The 22267-nt window shown below is 41.4% G+C and overlaps 1 long non-coding RNA gene across 1 annotated transcript in view; it reads right to left on the bottom strand.

Annotated features, from left to right (window-relative positions):
- Window positions 1-6752: 6752 nt before the first annotated feature.
- The window catches only part of LOC132377156 (uncharacterized), an 82826-nt gene continuing 67311 nt past the window's right edge, over window positions 6753-22267 (bottom strand). Inside the window, exon 3 of the long non-coding RNA XR_009506545.1 lies at window positions 6753-7184. This is a non-coding gene — a long non-coding RNA (uncharacterized LOC132377156). The remainder of the gene's footprint in view (window positions 7185-22267) is intronic.

Raw genomic sequence — 22267 nt, 5'->3', positions numbered from 1 at the left:
ATACAGAGTGGAAACAGCTGAAGATGGGCCTCACTGCTGCCGGGGTTAAGTTCTTACCTGTACAGAAAGCCAAGGTAACCTCAGGGTGTGATCCAACTACATATCTGGCCAGCCACTGAAGTATCAAGAAGTCATCAGTGCCCTTGAAACAATGTGTCCACTGTTCAAGAATTGGACAGGAGGGACTGCACTTGATGCTTGCTCTCCAAGGAGGCCAGAGTCTAGACAGAGAGAAACAATATGCCCTCTCTGAACTATGAAGACCTCTAGGCCTCCATGAAATATGTAGACACTAAGGGATGGAGATGCTCAGAGGGGCTGTACGAAACCATTCTGCTATAATCAGGAAGTTTCCTGGAAGAGGGGCACATGAGCTGAAGCTTGAAGAATAACAAGGAAACACGAGAGAAGTTAGCTAGGGTTGACAACACAGGGTGAACAACAGGGTGGGTGATGACAAAACTGACCCAAGGCAAGACTCTGTTCCTTCTGCTTAGTGTTTTCATAGGTACACAGCTGCAACTTTCAAAACATCTACAGACAAGTTTTAAAAAACCATGAATCACTGCCTTTCCTCCTAACGTATCTCCTCCAGAGCAAATACTGACATGAACACTGCCTGACTCTGGGAAGAGTTTACAGCTTAGGTTGTATCCTAAGCAGCCACCAATCATCCCAGCTCCACACCAGAGATCCTGGGTAAAGAACTGTTAGTACTTCTCTCCTACAGAGTCTTGTAAGGGGATGCAGGCTCCATAGGGCAAGAACGTTAGTGAATCAATGAATGAATGAGTGAACAGGATACGTAAACCTTCCAAAAGAACTTAAATGGGGGGCTCCGTACATATCCTAGAAAGAGGGATTGGCAGACTGTTTACACATATATATATCTGTTTAATTACTGAATTAAATAATGCAAGAATCAATGAGTAAAGGAATGAATGGATATGCTACTTTTAAAACTACCAGAGTTTTGATCCCTGAGAGAAGTCTTCCTGAAGGTGTGCACTGGGCAAGCTTTAACAGCACTGCTCACCATGGTAGCAGAGCTGAAGTTTCCAGTTCTGCTCTCAGGGTCCTACAGGACACCTAACCCCATTCATAGCCCACCCCGACCGCCCGTGCACATGCAGCCCACCTTGCAATGTCATAAGTTCCTGCAACCGCAAAAGCTAGTGAGTTGGCTAGTGAGCCCTTAAGGATGTCAAATCAGTGCGTGTTTTAGATGAGAAAAATGATACTGATCCAGACAGCTTGAGTTGCAATAATTTTGGGGTTCTGTGATTTGGAGGGTGTGTTTCCTTCCTTAGGTTAGAAGACTGACGCTAGGACAGGGAACAGGCACAGTATTATTATCCCTACCGTCAGCAGCAAAGCCCATGAACAATTCCCAGGAAATCAAAATAGAATCTGGGTAATAAGATAAAGTCTAACCTTTTTTTTTCCTTTGCGCTGAGTGTAGTTTCACTTGCTCATAGGGTGCCGAGTTCAGAGGCCTTGCACCTTGCACTCTTCAGACCAGAGTTTCCCGTGCTAGGTGACTGTTCCCGGCTCTTCGGCTCAGCGCACAGCGTGCGTCAGCACTGCTCAAGACACCTCAATTCAAGATGGCGGGGGCGGGCCCTGTGCAGAGACGGGGCACCCAACTCGCGAGAGCTGCGCCAGCCCCGCGAGAGCTGCGCCAGCCCCGCGAGAACTCCGCCAGCCCCGCGAGAACTCCGCCCCTTCCTCCCCAGACGAGAACCCTGTAAAGCAGCCCTGCCCACAGAGAGAGAACGTGTGCTCTAGAGCCGGAGCTCGCGCTACTCTATTCTTTAATCGAAGAATAAAACTTTCATTTGCTTCTGCACTAAACTCCATCTCATTCTATTGGCCTGAACAGCACCAGGCAGAAGGACCCTTGTTGGGAACTCGAAAGGGTCAGTAACACTACTACCCCTTGGCTTAGATCATTTGTGATCTCCTTTCCAGGGGGACCCAACATGCTTTACTTACCCTAGTAGGTCACTAAGTCCTCTGTGGCAATACTTGGAATTAAGGGGTCAAGGCCCCCAGTCCATGCTTGTTCTGTGCACCTCATACTTGACAGATTTCAGCGATGTGCTTTCCTTCCTGGTTGGAAACAAAGCTCTTGGAGGGTTGTGAACGTCTATGACATTTTCTTTATAAACCTTCATGTCCTAAGAACACACAGGTGGCTCCCAAAAGATGCAGTTTGTAGACAGAGGCTCCTACCGGAGCTTCAACTCTGAGACCCTGGGTAGATAATGACCATTTGCTCATCACCAAAATGTTGATGGATTTCTCTACAGTGACCCTGCCCAAATTCCCAGGGAATGACTTTCAACTCAAGCAAACAGCCCACCAGCCACTTGGACAAGCTCAAGCTTTTTGTGGCAATTCGTTTATTTAAGCTACATAAAGTACTAGCTTTGATTTGGCTCCCATGTCGTAGGTAGTTATCCTTCTTCATTCATAAACCAGCATTTAAAATGCAGAGGACTCACACTGCCTTTAGTGTCCTTAAGTTCCTGGCTTATGTAAGAGTTTTGTTTACGTCAAAAATCTCAAGCCTCAGTCTTTGTCTTTCAAATATGGGCAGACACTTTTCCTGTGGAAACTTGTATGCTCTCTGAGAAATTAGCACAGCTCCATGCTAGGAGCAAAAAACAAAACAAAACAACAAAAAAGAAAACAAAAACAAAAACGTCATGAGTTCATCCCAGCAGAGAAAGATGGTCCCACGAGATGTTCTTCTGAGCCTTGGCGACAGGCAGAGCAGGCAGCAAGCAGAGTACCAACTGCTATTAAAGTGGATGATAGGACATGATGGTCATGACCAGAAGGTAATTCGGGTGAGGCAGTGGGTACCCGGAGGGCTGGGAGGTGGGCTGGCTGCCTGGAATTCTTAGGCATAATTTCCTCTACCTTCATGCTGTCACTCTCAGCCCTTTATATAGCACCAATGTCATGCCACATCAGCTGCACCTGTGCCTGTGTGATGACTTTCAGACTCAGATAAATACCATCAGCGGACGTCAGGATGATGGGCACAGTGGAACACTCTGGTGATTGATCTGTTTGTTTCCACCCTGGGGCTGTGGGTCTATTAAATAAACACTGGTATTTTGAAGGAAAAGCAGGAGAAAAGACGCTTGATAGTGGCCTTTAAATTTCTTGTTTGGTTTGGATGTTATTGTTTGCTCTTTGGATCTTTTTCTTTTTTTTTTTTTTTTTTTTGGTGGGAATGATTTTTTTCAGGTAAATAGATCTGGACACAAGCAGCAGGACTTCATTTGCCAGTTCCAATTCATCACTGAATGTACTCCACAGCTGGCAAGGTGTCAGTGATTAGCTGATTTCCCTGCTCTGTTGTGAAATTCTGCCCTGTGGCCAGATTAGACATGAGAAATAGAGGGGCTACGTGGTCTTCCCCAGAGCCCTCACTCCATGAATACTCCCAAGGCCGGCCCTCTCACCTCAGGCTGGTAGATAGAATCTGGGATAGAACAGACTCTTTTTCTCATTTTGCACAAAGCAAGTTAGGGTGTAAGTGTAATATTCTGCCTAGCTGCTGCATAATTCATTGCATTTTGGATTATTTAATTTTAAGGAGAAATTATTCATAAGAAAAATATTTATAATTGGAATTATTAAGAAATTCTAGCTCATGAAAAGCTACCCTCCTCCACACTTTGAAATTGGTTTTGTTTTCCAGTTTTTTTAATCCTGGAAAAAAAATTATTCAAAATTTGAGTGTTCCTTTTCTTTTCACCCAAGAGAGTTCCTTACTTAGTATGTTACCATTTCTTTACCTGTAAAATTCAGATGATATCACTGAGAATTTCATAAGTGGAATGATGTAAAGCTGTTTTGAGTCACTTTCTTCCTTGTACCCTCCTGAGAGGGTACCCAGCATTAGAGAATCATGATATCAGTATTAGGTACGTAGGAACTTGGAATACCGAAAGTTAACTCTGTCTGCATCATCCCTGCCAGGCCCTGAACTGAATGATCCTGGGAACAACGTGAAAGGAACCTGCATGTCCTTGTAGCAACAGGTGGATTCTAAGAGGTAAGATGATGACTCCCAGCCTCTGCTCATTAATTCTCCCATATCAAGCTGGAATTAAAAAATAAGATGGAACATAAGACAGTCACATTGTGAGAAAACTCCCTCCAATTTTCTAATTTTTGTTGAGAAATATGTGAAGAAGGGCAACTGACAACATGATACCCTCCTATACTACTTCTCTACAGTTGTGCTACTCAAAGTGTGGTCTGTGGACCAGGGCTAGAGTATGAACTATTTGTCAGTGATCTGCAATGAGATGAACAGAGACATTAAAAGCAAATATGTCAATACTTGGATAGAAATTTGACATTCCACAACATCCAGCCAGAAATCTGTGGATTCATCTTTTTTGAACAGCATACAGACTAGTCTGGGTGTTGTCAGACTTAGTGGTAAATCACAGTGGCTCAAATTGTATTCAGTCGTGTGTAATAGGATATATCTACCTGTGACAGGTGAGAAATCAGAAATGCTAGATAGATGACCCACAGATAGAAAGAACAAACAGGTCCTTTGCTACAGACAGTGAGAGGCACAGTGTTACTGTAATCACTAAACTTGTAAACTACCCACTTATTGTCCATCCTGCTAGGTTGAATGTAAGCTCCATGAGGGAAGAAACTGTGCCTGCCTTCTTCAGTGCTCTATCACCAAAACCTAATACAATTCCTGATTTGTTGAATGAATGAATGAATGAACGAATGAATGGGGAATGTTTAGGGTTCTGCCTCCCTCTCAGGTTTGGCAGCCATTAGATGTCAAGAGAAGGCAGTTACAGTACCTATGTCAAGTCCAGACAGGGATCACTCAAAGCTCTCACTGTCCTCACTTACCCAGTCTTTAATGTCAAGGCAGTGAGACAAAAGACTCTGGAATACATCTTCAAATATGTAAGTCAAGCCTCTAGAGAAATAGGATTCCCTCTATAGAATTCACTTTATTACCACCTTTTCAGGATCACAGCTATTCCAAAAGCACAGTACGACTGATATTGCTTATTATAAGTACTTATTATTTGGAAGTAATCAGTGTCCCATAAACATGCCATGGTTCCTAATAAACTTTAGAGAGTAAACAAGGGTTGCTGACATTACTAAAAAACACAAAGAAGTCATGACCTTGTTCCCTCAGAGGACACATAGGAGAGACAGACCACACTCACCGTATCATAATATTTTGACTTAAAATATATTTTGTTGACAAGTAGTAGAAAGTGAAAGCATTAGGCTAGAATCCACAGTGGCTCCCACTTGAGGGTGGTACAGTCCTTCAGGGGGACTTGGAAAGGTATGGATGTCCCAGGTATCACTGCATAGCAATGCCCTCCAAATTAAAATGGCATAAAACAACCACCATTTTATTATGCTCACAATTTTGTGGGTCAAAAATTCAGAAGGGGTATAGTTGCCTCTACTCCACAGCAACCCAGGATCTCAGCTAGGAAGATTCAAATAGCTGAGAAGTTCTCAAATAACCGTAGGCCGGAATCATGTAGAGACTTCTTCATTCACATGTTTGGTACCTGGGCCAAGATGACTCAAAGGTGGGCTTAGCTGGGACTGTTGACCAGAGCAACTGTACATACCATAGCACCCTCAGGGAAGCCAACATCTTACATGCTGTCTCAAGCCTCCAAGATTAAGACTTCCTGCAAACAAGGGGGAAGTTACATGGCATTTTAGGACCAAAGCTCAGAAGTCACACAGTGTCACTTTTGCTGTACTGTATTAGCCAAATTGAGCACAGGCACACCCAGATTCAGGGAAAGGTAATATGGGCCTCACCTCTTGACAGGAGAGGTGTCAAACAATGAACAGCCATATTTTAAAACCTCTCCAGGGCAGAAAACTTCTGGAATTTTAGTAAACAACAGCCAGGGATGCCAAGGATCCTACAAAGCATGTGGCAGTTTTGCACCTCAAGGAACTCTCCTTCTGAAGATGCCAGGAGTACCCCTGTCTATAAACGCCAGGTCCTTGGATTCAGAGAACCAGATAGAAGTCATTTCACCCAAGAACATGACCATCCATTTTACAAAAAAGGAAATCAAAGTCTGGGGTTGATGGGCTGAAACTAGACTCCAGGTCTCTTTCTTCCAAGGTAGATGGTCCTAAGCACCTTTTTGGGACAACGCACTTTCTTCAAGTAAGTCTTTGTTAAAAATTCCTAGTATATAAAATGTAACAGTGGATGTTAAAACTGGTAGTAAAAGTGTGATGAGTAACAGGATATTTACATGGCCCCAAAGTATCTGCCCACACATTATTTACTAAATAAACAGAGAAGAGTAACCTTACAATGGAAAAACCTGGTGGATAATACCTTTACCTGATGATCAAAGTGACAAATGGGCATCACTTGACTTCTGATATGAGGCACTGAGAAGGCACAGCATCACTTCTATGACATTCCTGCTCAAAATATACAACCTAAATCTACTCATGTTTGAGGAACATTCTACAAATAACTGGGCTATGTTTTTCCAAGAAGTAAAAAATCATAAAGACAGTCTCTTCACTCTCAAGTAATTCAGAAAAAAAGAATATATTAGTAGACACACACACAATAGAGAATGAGAAAGTAAAATGGACACAACAGTTGGTAAATCCAAAAAGGGGGTTTGCAAATGTTCCTGCACTACTCTTGCAACCTATCTGTAAGTTTTGTATAATTTTGAAATTATTTCAAAATAAGAAGTTACACAATCAGCAACAACAAAACATTTAATGGTGAATTTCTTGGTGATGTTCTCCCAGCTACTGCAATGAACTCCATTTCTTAACTTTCCAAGGAGTCATAGTTTAAACAAACCACAATGTCTTGAGCTCTGCTCTCATGCAGCTCTCTCTAGTCTTCAGGGAGTAGATCTAGGCTTTGGGGGGAGATGTCAACCAGAATATTTTAGGGCACAAATTGGCCCTGCATATAGATCTTTTAGTTAGGTTACAGGAAAGTTGGTATAACAAAGAGACCCAAAATCCAGAGGCTTAAATAAAAGAGAAGTTCATTTCTGTCTCATCCAACAGTTCAGGAAGTTTGAGCAGCTCTGCCATCCTCAATCTGAAGCTTCCATCTCTGGGTCCAAGGGAGCAGCTTCAATTACCATTTCCTAGTCAGAGGGGAGGGGGAAAGAAAGAGAGAAATACACATAGCTTCATTAGAAAACTCAGTCCAGAAGTTTACCTATATCACTTCTATTATCACTTTCTTGGTCAAAATTTAATCACATGCCACAGCTAGACCATAAGGAGGCTGAGTAATCAACCTTTATCTCTGTAGATGTGTACATGTTCCCAGCTAAATCTCAGGGTGGGGGTAATGTTCTATTCTTAAGAGGAAGAGAGTGAGAAGGGATCATGGTAGGTAATTTGATCCTCTGCCCAGAGAACAGACATTGGGGGGACTTCCATAGGACTAGCGGAGCATCTCAGTCATGTGTCCAACAGGGGTATGGGTTTTGGGAGGAGGTAGGAAATTCATGGAAGAAATTGGGCTCCCAAAATAGACACTGTCCTGTTTGGTGTCCATTTGAAAAAATTATTTAATTAGCTGTAAGATTTCCAGACCCGAGGTACTTTATTCTGGAGACAAAAACCAACATTTTCCCAGTCATGGAGAGTCAGAATTGCCATGTCAAATTATTTTCATTCTATTGACAAAATAAAATGTCTTTACACAAACAAAGCGGCCTTCATCCATGCCTACATTCACATCCACGTGCACACGCACACAGATTTGTACACTCACAGACATGGTACGTGAAGTTGCCCCAGGGTGCTCCCTGAATCCTCTCAGTGACTCCCCATTGATTGGGAGTGTGAGGTATATTTACACTGTCGACTCTCACTTACATTATGTGGTTACTAAATGGTTTCCATAAAATAACAGGCAAATTACCCAACATTGCTTTTTAAGGGATTATGTCTTGACTCATCAAATTTATGAGTGGCTAAATTGCTTTATGTACATCTGAAAAAATAACTTATCCCAGAACAGGCAAGCTAACACATCTGTATTCTAGTTGATTAAAGCTCTATTTCATTTTTGAGGCTTTTCCCTCAAAATAGCATTTCAAAATGTCTCTTCCTTCCTTTTCTCTCACATCTCTGTAGGATGCAGACACGTACACGGGCAGACTGCAATGGGCTCTGCTTTTTCTGTCCAGCTTCACTGTACCCCTAGGGAGGCAAAGAGGAAGTTAACAAGGGTACAGGAGGATACTGTCTGCTCTATTAGAAGTGCCAGTTTGCCATTTTAACCCAAGTCCTGAAGATGTGAGGACCACCAAGGAACGTAAGTTGTTTATCATCATCATGAAGCCTGAAGACAGGGACACTCATGCTCTAGGAAACCACAGATCCTGAAGCCACCAGGGTGCCACAAAGAGGTTTTGGAAGTCCCCCTGGTTTCCCATGAACTACCCTGCTGACCCTGCCTGCTCCTCCCTGCTGGTGACTCATCCAAATGCCCAGTGAGGCTCTCCTTGGCCCCCCATTACAGCCTCTTCAGCCTGCCCTTCCGCACTTGCCCAGTCACAGCCCCAGACCAAGAACTCTCAGAAAGGCTGCCAACCTTGGCTCATCTGTAGACCTCTCAATACCAAGAACAGGAGCATCCCGAGACTTAAATGCAGCTCCACTGTTTTAATACACCCACACCCACTCTGCTTTTCAATCCCCCATTCCCAACCAAGGATTGTCACTGAAAGCAATATTCACATCTAGAAGGTCTCACTATCTAAATGTAAGAGGTAGCAGAGCATGATGGTTGCAAGTGTGGCAGTGGAGTATGATTGCCTAGGTTTGTGTCTTGTCTCTGCTGCTTGCAAACTCTGACCTAGGCAAGGGACACCTCTCTGTGCCACAGTTTCCTTCTTGATCTGATTGATAATATTACCTACTTCACAGGATAAAGTTAAGTTAGTTAATACATGTAAATCACTTAGAAACATGCCTGACATAATGAAAGCTCAATAAACATTAGCTATCCCCATCATTAATATTGTTACTATTATTATAGAATCTGACAATTAGAAGATCATTAGTGACCTTGTCCAAAGTAATTTCGATAAACCAACGGGGATATATAAACCAGTGTGATGGGGACAGATGAGTGAATGGGGTGGTGAGAAAGTGGAAACATGGGATTTGGTCAAGAGAAGGAGAATAGATATGAGATAGCAACTAAAGAAGGTCACAGGGTCAAAAAGGAACCAATTCGTTCTTTGACCATAAAATACCTTGGCAGAAAAATTGTTATAAACTTTGGTAATTCTGATAAATTGGTATGAATTAAAGTCAATCTATTTACAGCAATGAAAATATTAATCATAACTTAAGCAAAGTACTTCAAAGTTACCAAATAGTCTATGTATATCTCACTTTATTCTTAAGTCTGAGGTTACAGGGGAAACCCCTTGACCCCATGTTATACAAGAAAAATCAAGTCTCAGGTGAGATGCCTTGTCCCAAGCCACACATCCATCCTGGGCAACCTTCTCTCCCATCTCTAAATTCTTAATATTTCAGAAATGCTGATATATGTCACCCCTATTCTCATGAACCTCAGAGAATCTCTATTAATGAGACCAAGTATATTTTCTTAGTTCAAAATTAGAGAACTGCTACAATTTGCTGAGAGCCTGCTTACCCAAACTCCTCACTCAGGACAAGTCCCATAACAGAATCTCCCGCATCATTCCTCTTGGTCAACCAGGGGTCACCTGAGCAAGTGTATGTGCTGACACTCTGACACCCGTCCAGAACTCTGAGCATCTTCCTCTTCTGCTTATCTCCTTCCTTACGACTGGGCCCCCTACACACACACACCCGAGCTGAGGGTGAAAGTCCTTTCTTTGACTCCAAAACATGGACCACCTGGGCGCTCACTCAGGATTTAATCACCACCACTGGTTAAGTTATTTGTCTGCACATGTATCTTATCTTTATGTTGGATTTTGAGTTGGGGAAAGTTGCACTTCTTCACAGTCCTCTATCTTCCCATCACAACAGGCCTTGTACCTGTCACGGGATGTTTTGCTCCCTCCTTCTGGTTCCTCTGGTGGTTTGTGCAAAGCCCCAGTGACTTAACATTGTGCGTTCTCTTTGGCGTTGCTTCTTCTTGCAACTCCCTGGGGTCTTACCGTCTAAATGGAAGAGGTTCTGTGCTGATAGACAACACCGACCAAGATAAACTTGGCGGTGACTGGTGTTTGCAAGGTCACTCTGGGGACCAGTCCAGCTGAGCACAGCAGGGAATGCCGCCAGCTGCCCTGAGAGGCCTTCCCATCTCTAAACAAGGCCTGACACTTGCTCACCCAGGACCTGGGCTTATCAATCATGGCACGTCACAGAGCACGTCATGCTCCTTGCTCTTTTTCCATCCACGAGAGAACTGCTGTTTCAAAGCTTTCCTTGGATAGTTACAACAAAATGTTTGAAATGCTTTAAAGAGGTTTGGCCCTTTATTTTACATTCCTCTAGTCACAAGCAGCAGCTTTAAAATTACTTTTAAACACAGTGGGGAGTAGGAAGGGGTTGTAAAATTCAGAGCTTACATTAAATAAATCCTATAAATGTAATTTCCTTTATTAGGAAAGCAGAAGATGTCGCAGAAATAAGAAGGTAGATGTACTAGTTGCCTATGCTGCTATAACAAATTATGACAAACTCAATGGCTTAAAAAACACAACCCTATTATCTTACAGTTCTGGAGGTCAGAAGTCTGAGGCATGTCTCAGGACGCTAAAATCAAGGTGTTGGCAGGGCTACATTCCTTTATGGGGAGAATTTGTTTTTCTTGCCTTTCCCGGCTTCTAGAGGGTACTCACAGTCCTTCACTTGTGGCCCTTTCCATCTTCAGAGCCAACAACGGTAGGTTGAATCCTCCTGACACTGAACTATTCCGAGCTTCTCCAGGGTCACATCTCCCTCCAGCTCACTCTCTCTCACTTGTAAGGACCCTTCTTATTGCATTGGGCCTGCCAGGATAATCTCCCTATTTTAAGGTACGGTGATGAGCAACATTAATTTCATCTGCAAGCTTAGTCTCCCTTTGCCATGTAACCTAATTTATTCACAAATTCTAAGGATTAGGATATTGACATCTTAGGGGGAGGCACTACTCTACCCACCACAATAGATATCATTGGAGCTATGCTCAGCTCACAATTTAGTAATCCTGATTTAGTTCAATTTCATTGAACTCTGAAATTTGGAAGACAATTTCAGGGGAGTCTGAACCATCCCCACATCCTCCCAGCCTCCCACGTCCAAAATGGGTCTGCCGAGGTGCTAGACACATCCAGGCTAATCAAGACTCAGGTCCCAGGGATACCAGCTAGAGCAGTGCCCTCTGTGATGCAGAAAGAGCTCTCATGACTAATCTTTGTAGAATTCATGGAAGTGCAAGCTCTCTGAACTGCTCTCCCTTAACCAACTATTTAATGAATCCTTTCCATGTCTTTGGTAAATCATACTGACTGATGGCACGGCATGCTGAAGGCTCTCTGCTAGTTGGCTAATTTCTGATATATATTAACACTGTCACTTCCACCAATTGAGTGGGATGCTCAGCCATGTCGGCTGTGATTGTACCCCAACCATTTATGCCTGTATATATGCTCTTGTAATGATGTAGTTTAATTAAATGTCACATAAGCCAATGGAAGACGAACATGAAAAGAGAGTTGTTTTTTTATGCACACCAAGTAGAATGCCTTGGAAAGACTTGATATAGATGAGTCATTTCAAAAAAAGGAAGAGGCAGGCAATTAGATGGTAAAACAACTGTAAGAGAGAGGAAATGCAATCATAAAAATCTCCAAGGATTTTGCCGAAAAGCAGGCGTGGAGCCAATAGTGGGAAATTAGCTACAGTTAAGAAACGGCAGAACTGGAACACAGTGGAAACAAGGTGGGGGAAATCCTTGATGATTAAACAAGCAGTGTAAGTGATCCTAACCTTGCTTGTGCTGGCTGAAGAATGGGTGGGTTAGGTCTGACTGATGTGAACCTCCTGTGTAATCCACCGAAGGATGGATTTGAGAATGGATTGAGAAGTGCTGTACAGATATGAGGATTATTTCTAAAAGGGCGAGCAGGACAGCTCTTTCTCCATCACAATAGTTGCTGTTTCCCCAAATCCCCCCTGCCTTCCTGCCCAGAACTAGCGGGAGTATTGGAACACCATTCTGTCTGAAAAATCTGTCAACCTGTGCGTGATCCCAGGCTGACAGATCAAGCCACTGAAATGATGCTTCTCTGAAAAACTATTTCCAGAAAATCCCAGCCCTTTGCTTGGTAACCTTACCCTTTTGGAGACAGTTATTAATTTGGGGAATATTGAAGAGCATTTGGTGACAGATCTGACCTCATCCTCCTTCTTGCTCATGAGTGCGTCTAAAGAAAAGGATAAATCCATTCTTTAGTCACTGTCTTTTTTTTTTTTTAATATTTATTTATTTATTTATTTATGGCTGTGTTGGGTCTTCGTTTCTGTGCGAGGGCTTTCTCTAGTTGTGGCAAGCGGGGGCCACTCTTCATCGCGGTGCGCGGGCCTCTCACTATCGTGGCCTCTCTTGTTGCGGAGCACAGGCTCCAGATGCGCAGGCTCAGTAATTGTGGCTCACGGGCCTAGTTGCTCCGCGGCATGTGGGATCTTCCCAGACCAGGGCTCGAACCCATGTCCCCTGCATTGGCAGGCAGATTCTCAACCACTGTGCCACCAGGGAAGCCCTAGTCACTGTCTTAAAGCCTCCGTGGGCCTTGTACCCATACATGCAAAGAAGTCAGATCTGGGTCCTAATGGATTCAAGACAGTGGAAGAAGACAAACCAGGAATGCTGGCTACACATTTTCCCTACCTATCCTTTCTCTGTGGGTTTTTTACCAGTCAGAATGCAGAGTCTGCTGTCTGTGAGACTAGGATCTAGAGCTGCTCTAGAAGGAAGAGTTGGGCCATCGAATGAGCTAGAATCCTGGTACATTTGTGCAGATGCCATGCAAAACATGTGGAATCCAGGTCCCTAACCCTTGACCAGCCCTAGCCCTCAAGGAGCAAGGAAAATGTAATTGTATGTAGATGGGTCAAGAAATAGATATTTTAATATAATTTCACAACTAGAAAATAAAACAATAGACTTAAAACTAAAACAAGACGATTGACAGTTGAAAGGAAAAGGAAGTCGTGTAAGTGACAGGTATGTCTCATACACTAAGCAAATCAACAAACTATTTTAAGTTGGTAAATCATATCTGAATTACTATTAGAAGCATTAAAAATAGAACAGTTAAAAGAAGGTGTGGGACAGGGAAAGAATTTTTTTCTTTTCATTGGATACTCTCTTATACTGTTTGAATTTGTATGTAAATAGTAAAAGGCCTAGAAAAACATATGTTAAACTTTTAAAAATGTGTTCCTCTAAAGGAGTGGAAAGTGAGAAGAGAATCCATTTACTTTCCAACTTCACTTCTGTATTATTCTCAATGAACACGTGTCCCCATTGAAATTTGAAACTTGACAGTGAGTGATTATACATTTATAAAGTGGGATATTATGAAACTATTTAAAATATTGTTGTTGTGGAAGACTTATGGCATGGAAAATGTTCATAATATGTGGCCAAACTGTTATGAAGAGCCTTAAATCCTGTTCCCATGTGGGCAAAATGAACTGATCACATTCAAACAAATTGTTGGCTTTGGAGCTTAAAATATGTTTTAAATTATATGTTTTGTCAGTTATAGAAATTGTAACAACTTGCTAGCACTAATCAAGGTAAAATAATAAAAGTATAAAAATTATAGAAAAATCCTCATGTTGTCTATTCCCTAGAGATAACATTCTAGTGTAGAGTCTTTGGAATTTTTTCCATGAATTTAGAAATTTTTACTCTCTCCATATATACATATAGATACACACACACATATGATTTCATTAAACAAAGTGGGATAACTCCTACTGTTCTACAAAAATAATACAAATGGTCCAAAAATATGTGTATCATTCTTGCACAAGGGCCTCATTAGTTTTTTTCTGTATCCTTTTAAGTTTATAATATGAACTGCTATAGTGAGGATAGTTTTTAAAATATTATCAAAATTATAAAGACTTTTGAATTTAAAATGAGTTCAAAGACAATTAGCTTAAAAAGCCCAAAAGGCTTTATTGAGTTAATGGTACATTTAAAAAATGAAATTAATTTTAAAGCATTGATATTCTTCTAAAAGAGCGATACATTTAAATTGTTTTTTAATTCAGTGTTTCAATTCAAGAAATTGAAATTAACTCAATTTAGCTTTTCTATAGTGTTTGCAAATAGGTCTTGGTATTCACATGGCCTACACACCACAACATGCTAACTCCTGGTAATTTGCTGTTCCCCAGAAAGCTGAATTCAGCAGTCCGCAGGCTTGCCTTGAACAGCATTGCTTGGAAAATGGGTGATGGGGAGCACCATTTAGTTCTTGATACTCTTAGGCATCGTTGAATGTGATGGTTCTATCTATGCATGTACCCTTTAAAAGGATGGCATTGAAGTTTTAGGCTAACCTTTGTGCTAGGGAAATCTAGTCTGGGAAAAGCTTCATGCACCAGCTTTAATTATTGCCATCCCCTGGAAGGCTGCCACCTTGGCCTCCGTATCTGCTGTCTTTTTCTTATGTGCTGCCTCTTCAAACCATATTATGTGTCTGTAATCCCTGTAATGAAAGCAGATGGAAAGACTGCCTTCATTGAGAACTGGAGTGAGAAGGCACTTCCTCTGGGTCCAGCACCTGCTCTGGCACACTAACACATTATGGTCTTGTATGAGAAGAGGAAGAGCCACACCTCTAAATGAGGCCACAGAGTGGGAAACCCAGGCCTCTGACTGGGTAGTGTGATTCACAGAAGCATTTATTAAACCTCCCTTATGTGTAAGGTACTGAACTGGAAGCACATCCATCAGTGAATCAGATTTTTGTGTTCTAACCCTAGGGCCTTCTAGGTAATAATTAGATGAGCTTGGGTAAATGATCTAACCCTAATGTGACTCAGTTCCCTAAATGTAAAATGGGGACAATAAATAATACCTCTGTAAATTAGCTTTTAAGCACTATCTTGACCCAGTTTTGAGGAGCTGGCTAGAGGTCAGTCAGTTCCCCTTCTTGAGCAACCAAATAAGTCCACACTTCCAACTACCTCCCTTATCAAACTCTCATACTTCAGGTCTCTAATCATCCCAGGGCCAGATAACAGACAATTTTTGACAGCCCTTATGGCCCAAAGCCTACTAAAATTATCCAAATTAGCCAATCCTAAATCTGCTGGCCCTGCCTTGCTCTTTCTTTCCTGCAGAAACCCCTAATAAAGGTGCTTGCCCACAGCGTTCCTCCCTCTGCTTCTTTACCAACCCCAATGCATCCCCGAGTGGCATGCTGTGTTCTCTCCAGAGAACTGTGGGTATAGCAAAACTGTATGTTTCTGTTTTCTTTCTCTTGATCTGTGTTTGGCCTCACCATACCTACCCAAGGTAAGATGGTTAAAACAACCTGCTCTGCATAACTCACAGATTGGTTAAGAAACATATTAAGATAATGGATATGAAAGCCCTTTGAACAGTTGGAGGGATTATAGACATGTGATATGGTCAGAAGCACCCTGTTCAGTATTGGAGAGAAGTAAAATATGGTGACAGATACACATTGTGGTAGACATAATTAGTGGCCATCAATATCGAGTTCTCTCCTTACTGGGCATAATGAAGACTATCTCACCTAGATCTCTTGCACCTGGATAGAGCCAAGCAACTATTTCTGGCCAAAGGCTGTGAAGGAAAATGACATGCTTCACTTACAAACTGAGACACGGAAAAACCCTGCAAGACATTCTAGCTCTATCTTCATTTAGCAGTGGATATGGAAACCGTGCATGGAGATTGCAGAAACACAAGATCTAACAGCCTAGATCACTGGCTCAGTATATGCTTGGGAGCCCTTGAGGGTTAATATGACCTCTAGCAACTCTTACTTGAGTGAGAAATAAACTTAGACTATATTCCACCAGAACTGGAGGTATTTTATAGATATTTTAAAAATAATAAGAGAATACTAAGAACCGTCATATGGCTATATATTAGACAACTTAAATACAATGGACATTTTTTGGAAAAACACAAATTACCAACAGCACAAGAAGAAATGGAAAATCTGAATAGCAATAGGTCTATTAAAACAATTGGAATTTTCGTTTAAAAACTTCTAATAAAAAAGTAGAGGCGTCCTCACTGGTGAAGTCTATCAAACATTTAAGAAATAAATAGTATTTCTATGCCAAGACCTGTTCTAAACAGAAGATGTAAGAACATTTTCAACTTATTTTATTATCCTGATACCAAAACTAGACAAAGATATTATAAGAAAACTGAAGACCTTCATGAATATAGATGCAAAATTCCTTAACAAAATATTAGCATATCAAATATAGCAATACATAAAAAAAATACATCATGATAAGGTGGGGCTTATTCGAGCATTGGCAGATTTGTATAGCATTCTAAAATCAATCAATATAGTTTATCATGTTAAGAAAATAGGGAGAAAAACCATGTGACTCTATCAATAGATGTAGCAAAATTATTTAACAAATTTTAACACCTATTCTCATCTTTTAATGTGGTGGAGTTATCTATGAAAAACCTATAGCTAAGATAATATTCAATGGTAAAAACTAAACTATTTCCCGTGAAAGACAAAAACAAGGTAAGGAGGTTTGCTCTCACCACTACTATTCAGCTTTATACTAGAGTTCCAAGCTAGCTCAATAAGGCTAGAAAAGGAAAAAAAGGCATACAGATAGGGAAAGAAAGAATAAAAGTGTTTTTATTCATAGGTATCATAATCATATACAGAGAAAATTCTTAAAAAATCTAGAGAAAAACTTTGAGAACTAATAATAAGTTGAATAGAGTTTCAGGAAACAAGATACAAAAATAAATTGTATACTAAAACAATTGAAAATTGAATTTTAAAAATACCATTTAGGATAGCATCAAAAAGTAAATACCTGGGAATAAATCTAACAAAATATGTTTAACTTTTGTTCCTTTAAAACTGTAAAACTTTGCTGAGAAAAATTAAAGAGGACTAAAATAAATGGGTAGAAATTACATGTTCATGGATTGAAAGACTCAAGTTGTTTATTCTCCCCCAAATTGATCTATAGGTTCAACTCAATCCCAAACAAATTTTCAGCAGGATTTTTTTAAGAAAGTGATTTGATTCAAAAATGTATTTGGAAATGCAAAAATTACAGAATAGCTAAAACAGTTTGGAAGAGAAGAAAAAAATGGAGGAATCATATAACTTACTTTCAAGATCTACTATAAAGTCAAAGTAAGACATAAGGATAAACAAATAGATCAATGGGAAAGTATTCAGGGTCTGAAAATAGACCCATGCACATATGGTGAATTGACTTTCGGGAGCCAAGGTAATTCAATGGGAAAAGATAGTTTTTTCAAGAAAAACTGCTCAAAAACTGATTATTTATATGGAGATAAAGCCTGTCCATTACCTCATACCATACATAAAAATTAACTTAAAATGACTATAGGCTTAAATGTGAGAACTTAAAACTTTAGAACTTTAGAAGAAAGCATGGAAAAAATCTTGACTTTCAGATTTGCTAAGATTTCTAGATAGAATAGAAAAAACACAAGCCGTAAAAGGACACATTGATAAATTGAACATCAAAATTTTAAAAATTTGTTCTTCAAAAGATACTAATAAAATGATAGTCTACAATAATATATTTGCAATACATATATCTGAAAAATGATTTGTATCGAGAATATATACCATACTCTTATAACTCAACAATATGAAGACACAATCCAATTTTCCAAATGGAGAAAATATTTAAAGGGAACATCAGAAAAAAAGTAATATAAGCACCTGAAAATGTGCTTCAAATCATTAGTCAGCAGGAAATGCAAATAAAAACTACTGCGCACCTGGGATGGCCAAAATTTTAAAACACTGGCAGTACCAAAAGTTGGTCAGATTCATGAACAAATGGAGCTCCATATAGGAATGTATGAGAGTTGCTGGTAAGAATATGCCACTTTGGCAAACAGTTGATTAGTTTCCTATAAGTTAGACATACCTTTATCATATTAACCAGTAATTCTACTCTGAGATATTTACCCAAGAGAAACAAAAGCGTATATTAACAAAAAAATATATATTCAAAATGTTCATCATAGGTTTATTCATAATAGTCCCAAACCAAAATCCACCTCAATAGCCATCAACACGTGAATAGATGAACAAATTGTGTTTATATCTATACAATAAATAACACCCTCCTATCAAAAGAACCAATGACTGACACATGCATCAACAAGGGAGTGTTTTCAGCTAGCCGGGAAGGAGTCCGGGAAAAAGTCTGCAGCTGCTGAAGAGGCAAGAGACTTTTTCTTCCCTGTTTCCTGGTGCGCGAGGAGAGGGGATTCAGAGCGCCGCCTAAACGAACTTCAGAGACGGGCGCGAGCCGCGGCTAACAGCGCGGATCCCACAGCAACAGGGGCGCAGAGGGAAAAACGGAGAGACTCCCGCACAGAGGCTCGGCGCCGAGCAGCGCTCACCAGCCCGAGAGGCTTGTCTGCTCACCCGCCGGGGCGGGCGGGGCTGGGAGCGGAGGCTCGGGCTTCGGTCGGATCGCAGGGAGAGGACTGGGGTTGGCGGCGTGAACACAGCCTGAAGGGGTTAGCGCACCACAGCTGGCTGGGAGGGAGACCGGGAAAAAGTCTGCAGCTGCCGAAGAGGCAAGAGACTTTTTCTTGCCTCTTTGTTTCGCGGCGCGCCAGGAGAGGGGATTCAGAGCGCCGCCTAAACGAACTCCAGAGACTGGCGCGAGCCACGGCTATCAGCGCGGACCCCAGAGACGGGCGTGAGACGCTGGGGCTGCTGCTGCCGCCTCCAAGAAGCCTGTGTGCGAGCACAGGTCACTCTCCACACCGCCCCTCCCGGGAGCCTGTGCAGCCCGCCACTGCCAGCGTCCTGTGATCCAGGGACAACTTCCCCGGGAGAACGCACTGCGCACCTCAGGCTGGTGCAACGTCACGCCGGCCTCTGACGCCGCAGGCTCGCCCCGCCTCCTCCGTACCCCTCCCTCCCCGCGGCCTGGGTGAGCCAGAGCCCCCGAAGCAGCTGCTCCTTTAACCCCGTCCTGTCTGGGCGGGGAACAGACGCCCTCAGGCGACCTACCCGCAGAGGCGGGTCCAAATCCAAAGCTGATCCCCAGGAGCTGTGCGAACAGAGACGAGGAGGGGAAATCTCTCCCAGCAGCCTCAGAAGCAGCGGATTAAAACTCCACAAACAACTTGATGTGCCTGCATCTGTTGAATACCTGAATAGACAACGAATCATCCCAAATTCAGGAGGTGGACTTTGGGAGCAGGATATATTAATTTTTCCCCTTTTCCTTTTTTTTTGTGAGTGTATATGTATATGCTTCTGGGGGAGATTTTGTCTGTATAGCTTTGCTTTATAATAGCTTTATTTTACTTCACTATATTATAGCCTCTTTCTTTCTTTCTTTCTTTCTTTCTTTCTTTCTTTCTATTTTTTCTCCCTTTCACTCTGAGCCGTGTGGACGAAAGGCTCTTGGTGCTTCAGCCAGGCATCAGGGCCGTACCTCGGAGGTGGGAGAGCCAACTTCAGGACACTGGTCCACAAGAGACCTCCCAGCTCCACGTAATACCAAACGGCAAAAATCTCTCAGAGATCTCCATCTCAACATCAAGACCCAGCATCACTCAATGACCAGTAAGCTACAGTGCTGAACACCCTATGCCAAACAACTAGCAAGACAGGAACACAGCCCCATCCATTAGCAGAGAGGCTGCCTAAAATCATAATAAGGCCACAGACACCCCAAAATACACCACCAGACGTGGACGTGCCCACCAGAAAGACAAGATCCAGCCTCATCCACCAGAGCTCAGGCACTAGTTCCCTCCACCAGGAAGCCTACACAACCCACTGAACCAACCTTAGCCACTGGGGACAGATACCAAAAACAATGGGAACTACGAACCTGCAGCTTGTGAAAAGGAGACCCCAAACACAGTGAGATAAGCAAAATGAGACGACAGAAAAACACACAGCAGATGAAGGAGCAGGGTCAAAACACACTAGACTTAACAAATGAAGAGGAAATAGGTAGTCTACCTGAAAAAGAATTCAGAATAATGATAGTAAGGATGATCCAAAATCTTGGAAATAGAATAGACAAAATGCAAGAAACATTTAACAAGGACGTAGAAGAACTAAAGAGGAACCAAGCAATGATGAAAAACACAATAAATGAAATTAAAAATACTCTAGATGGGATCAATAGCAGAATAACTGAGGCAGAAGAAAGGATAAGTGACCTGGAAGATAAAATGGTGGAAATAACTACTGCAGAGCAGGATAAAGAAAAAAGAATGAAAAGAACTGAGGACAGTCTCAGAGACCTCTGGGACAACATTAAACGCACCAACATTCGAATTATAGGGGTCCCAGAAGAAGAAGAGAAAAAGAAAGGGACTGAGAAAATATTTGAAGAGATTATTGTTGAAAACTTCCCTAATATGGGAAAGGAAATAGTTAATCAAGTCCTGGAAGCACAGAGAGTCCCATACAGGATAAACCCAAGGAGAAACACGCCAAGACACATATTAATCAAACTGTCAAAAATTAAATATAAGGAAAACATATTAAAGGCAGCAAGGGAAAAAAAACAAATAACACACAAGGGAATCCCCATAAGGTTAACATCTGATCTTTCAGCAGAAACTCTGCAAGCCAGAAGGGAGTGGCAGGATATACTTAAAGTGATGAAGGAGAAGAACCTACAACCAAGATTACTCTACCCAGCAAAGATCTCATTCATATGTGATGGAGAAATTAAAACCTTTACAGACAAGCAAAAGCTGAGAGAGTTCAGCACCACCAAACCAGCTTTACAACAAATGCTAAAGGAACTTCTCTAGGCAAGAAACACAAGAGAAGGAAAACACCTACAATAACAAACCCAAAACATTTAAGAAAATGGGAATGGGAACATACATATCGATAATTACCTTGAATGTAAATGGATTAAATGCTCCCACCAAAAGACACAGGCTGGCTGAATGGATACAAAAACAAGACCCATATATATGCTGTCTACAAGAGACCCACTTCAGACCTAGAGACACATACAGACTGAAAGTGAGGGGATGGAAAAAGATATTCCATGCAAATGGAAATCAAAAGAAAGCTGGAGTAGCAATTCTCCTATCAGACAAAATAGACTTTAAAATAAAGACTATTACAAGAGACAAAGAAGGACACTATATAATGATCAAGGGATCGATCCAAGAGGAAGGTATAACAATTGTAAATATTTATGCACCCAACATAGGAGCACCTCAATACATAAGGCAAATACTAACAGCCATAAAAGGGGAAATCGACAGCAACACAATCATAGTAGGGGACTTTAACACCCCACTTTCACCAATGGACAGATCATCCAAAATGAAAATAAATAAGGAAACACAAGCTTTAAATGATACATTAAACAAGATGGACTTAATTGATATTTATAGGACATTCCACCCAAAAACAACAGAATACACATTTTTCTCAAGTGCTCATGGAACATTCTCCAGGATAGATCATATCTTGGGTCACAAATCAAGCCTTGGTAAATTTAAGAAAATTGAAATGGTATCAAGTATCTTTTCCGACCACAACGCTATGAGACTAGATATCAATTACAGGAAAAGATCTGTAAAAAATACAAACACATGGAGGCTACACAATACACTACTTAATAACGAAGTGATCACTGAAGAAATCAAAGGGGAAATCAAAAAATACCTAGAAACAAATGACAATGGAGATACAACGACCCAAAACCTATGGGACGCAGCAAAAGCAGTGCTAAGAGGGAAGTTTATAGCAATACAAGCCTACCTCAAGAAACAGGAAACATCTCGAATAAACAACCTAACCTTGCACCTAAAGCAATTAGAGAAAGAAGAACAAAAAAACCCCAAAGCCAGCAGAAGGAAAGAAATTATAAAGATCAGGTCAGAAATAAATGAAAAAGAAATGAAGGAAACAATAGCAAAAATCAATGAAACTAAAAGCTGGTTCTTTGAGAAGATAAACAAAAT

The sequence above is a fragment of the Balaenoptera ricei genome, chromosome 13, assembly GCF_028023285.1.
Source record: "Balaenoptera ricei isolate mBalRic1 chromosome 13, mBalRic1.hap2, whole genome shotgun sequence".
Taxonomy (NCBI): domain Eukaryota; kingdom Metazoa; phylum Chordata; class Mammalia; order Artiodactyla; family Balaenopteridae; genus Balaenoptera; species Balaenoptera ricei.
Note: the sequence above shows the minus strand (reverse complement) of the source record. Positions and strands in the feature narration are given on the sequence as shown.